Below are 3,489 nucleotides of genomic sequence, written 5' to 3'. Positions count from 1 at the left end.
AAGGTAATGCTTTCCAGTACATATATGGTATATTCCTGGCACCTGTAATAAAGTCCGAATATATATGCGAGTTATTGGTACCAGTGTTGGTACCTTTGGTATAACGGATCTCCTAGTACCTTTGGTAGAGAGTAGGTCTTGGTATCTATGCTATAACGTACCTCCTGGTACCTATGTTATAACGTACCTCCTGGTACCTATGGTATAACGTACCTCCTGGTACCTATGCTGTAACGTACCTCCTGGTATCTATGCTATAACGTACATCATGTGTCTCTCATTAAGTCCTGGCACCTGTGTCTCTCATTAAGTCCTGGCACCTGTGTCTCTCATTAAGACCTGGTACCTGTGTCTCTCATTTAGTCCTGGTACCTGTGTCTCTCATTAAGTCCTGGCACCTGTGTCTCTCATTAGATTCTGGTACCTGTGTCTCTCATTAAGCCCTGGTACGTATGGCTCTCATTAAGACCTGGTACCTGTGTCTCTCATTAAGTCCTGGTTCGCATATCTCTCATTAAGTCCTGGTACGTATGTCTCTCATTAAGACCTGGTACCTGTGTCTCTCATTAAGTCCTGGTACCTGGGTCTCTCATTTAGACCTGGTACCTGTGTCTCTCATTTAGTCCTGGTACGTATGTCTCTCATTAAGACCTGGTACCTGTGTCTCTCATTTAGACCTGGTACCTGTGTCTCTCATTAAGTCCTGGTACGTATGTCTCTCAATAAGACCTGGTACCTGTGTCTTTCATTAAGTCCTGGTACGTATGTCTCTCATTTAGACCTGGCACCCGTGTCTCTCATTTAGTCCTGGTACCTGTGTCTCTCATTAAGACCTGGCACCTGTGTCTCTCATTAAGTCCTGGTACCTGTGTCTCTCATTAAGTCTTGGTACCTGTATCTCTCATTAAGTCCTGGTACCTGGGTCTCTCATTAAAACCTGGCACCTGTGTCTCTCATTTAGTCCTGGTACCTGTGTCTCTCATTAAGTCCTGGCACTTGTGTCTCTGATTTAGTCCTGGCACCTGTGTCTCTCATTAAGCCCTGGTACGTTTGTCTCTCATTAAGACCTGGTACCTGTGTCTCACATTAAGTCCTGGTTCGCATATCTCTCATTAAGTCCTGGTACGTATGTCTCTCATTAAGACCTGGTACCTGTGTCTCTCATTAAGTCCTGGTACCTGTGTCTCTCATTTAGACCTGGTACCTGTGTCTCTCATTAAATCCTGGCACCTGTGTCTCTCATTTAGTTCTGGTACCTGTGTCTCTCATTTAGTCCTGACACCTGTGTCTCTCTTAAGTCCTGGTACGTATGTCTCTCATTTAGTCCTGGCGTCTGTGTCTCTCATTTAGTCCTGGCACCTGTGTCTCTCATTAAGTCCTGGTACGTGTGTCTCTCATTAAGACCTGGCGTCTGTGTCTCTCATTTAGTCCTGACACCTGTGTCTCTCATTAAGTCCTGGTACGTGTCTCTCATTAAGTCCTGGTACCTGTATCTCTTATTTAGTCCTGGCACCTGTGTCTCTCATTTAGACCTGGCACATGTGTGGTATGGTGGACATACAACGGACACCCGAGAGTCAGCTCCCCACCCTGCTACTGCTGATGTCGCTATGAAGAGACTGACAATCAATATTCAAACGTGTGTATAAATACGTGCTGGCGGTGATAGTGCTTATACGGGTGGCAGTCCCAACTGCTTGTCCTGCGCATGTGGAGCGTGCTCAGCCGCGTGTTACAGACGGGTACACGTGAATATCCAATGTTTAACAATGATGGTTTGACACACGAACACGTAGCAATAGTTGATTTAAATATTTCAAAATACAGTTTGAAAATATTGTGTCAGTAGTAACTACTGATTCTTGATGTAGACTTCGTGACAACTTCGTGAATTGAAAGTGCAGTAATACCCTTGTCAACTCGAATATCTTTTAAGACGAGGCTCGGCCCGGTCTGGATCTACATGAGCAATGCTTAATAGATTCACTCCGTATGTGTCGAAGCTCGGAAGATTTGCTCGAGGGATCGAAATTCAATGAATTTGATAATTTTCACTATGCGAAGGCCATAGATTGAAAGCGCCGTGATATATAGTATAACTGAAATACCGTTCAAAGAGTTAAGCCTATCCAGGGCTCAATTTAAGAGATGTTATCCTACTTGCACTAGGTGCAACCTAAGATAAAAACATAGTTGCACCAGCCAAATTCCAGTTGCACTGCTTTTATTGCAATATGTAAAGAAAGAAATGTGCTATTGAATTACTTAGATGTTTTATTCAGCAGTTTACCCACTCAAAATTGACTTGCACCTGGTGCAAGTTAGAGTAATAACTAGGTTGCACTTTATAATATTGGGTTGCACCAGTGCAAGTAACAAACCACTAAATCGAGCCCTGCTCTCTCACGCTCACTAAGTCAAAGGTTTAGTTATTTTTCTGGGCATATGCGAGTTTTATTCAAGCAGAGAGTATGGGAACGTTAGTCGTCTAATTCACTGTAATGAGTTGCGTCCCTTTGCCATTGCAGGATTGTATAATATTGAGTTCGATCGTGGGTTCGCCGTGCTTCTGTCCCTTGGTTTGTCAAATCCATATCCATCCTTGGTGGTTTGACCACAGCGGTCAGCGTCCAGGATCGTTCACACGTCACGCTGTCCGCCCACACCAAGCGGACAATGCTGTGTTAAACATCAACTGAATGTTTTGATGAGTGCTCTGAGCCGAAATTATTGAACCACATTGATAGTAGAGTTCTGAAGCGGAAAGGCCTTATACGTTAAATACACACTTAGGAGCTTGGAACCACTGCATTATGTATGGACCTGGAATATTATTGACTGTATGAGTGTACATTAAGTATTGTTTACAGGATTCCCTGAACGTCGTCCAGATAGTCATTCACGGGTCATTATCTGGCCCAGACCAGGGCCCCGTTTCTCGTAACGCTACGACTATCGTAAGTCAATGTTACAGTATAGGGCCCCGTTTCACAAAGCTCTCGTAGCGCTACGACTATCGTAAGTCAATGTTACAGTATAGGGCCCCGTTTCACAAAGATCTCGTAGCGCTACGACTATCGTAAGTCAATGTTACAGTATAGGGCCCCGTTTCACAAAGATCTCGTAGCGCTACGACTATCGTAAGTCAATGTTACAGAAAGGGCCCCGTTTCACAAAGCTCTCGTAGCGCTACGACTATCGTAAGTCAATGTTACAGTTTAGGAAGTACGAATGCTACGAGAAAAGTCACGAGATCTTAGGCTTACGAGAGCTTTGTGAAACGGGGCCCTGGATAGTTACAGGTTACAGATATGTGTGTGCGTGTGCGTTCATACGTACGTGTATGCGCGCACACGTACCTGTGTAACTGTGCGTATATTGTGTTTGTACTGTACTTTTTTTCTAGTGTTAGCCCTCAAGGATACCATATCAGATGCTTGATGGACATTTAGAAATTGGAAGGTAAAATAACAATGATGGAGAATGGCG

General features: G+C 44.1%; 1 long non-coding RNA gene across 1 annotated transcript; it reads right to left on the bottom strand.

Annotated features, from left to right (window-relative positions):
• Nucleotides 1-224: 224 nt before the first annotated feature.
• LOC124286760 lies at nucleotides 225-1,272 on the bottom strand. The gene is made up of 3 exons (XR_006901105.1): nucleotides 1,127-1,272; nucleotides 737-866; nucleotides 225-398 (listed from the first exon to the last, which is right to left on the bottom strand). It is a non-coding gene; the product is annotated as an uncharacterized LOC124286760 (long non-coding RNA).
• Nucleotides 1,273-3,489: the final 2,217 nt, after the last annotated feature.

The sequence above is a fragment of the Haliotis rubra genome, unplaced genomic scaffold (genome assembly GCF_003918875.1).
Source record: "Haliotis rubra isolate DU_JTF1 unplaced genomic scaffold, ASM391887v1 Scf1101, whole genome shotgun sequence".
Lineage (NCBI taxonomy): Eukaryota > Metazoa > Mollusca > Gastropoda > Lepetellida > Haliotidae > Haliotis > Haliotis rubra.
Note: the sequence above shows the minus strand (reverse complement) of the source record. Positions and strands in the feature narration are given on the sequence as shown.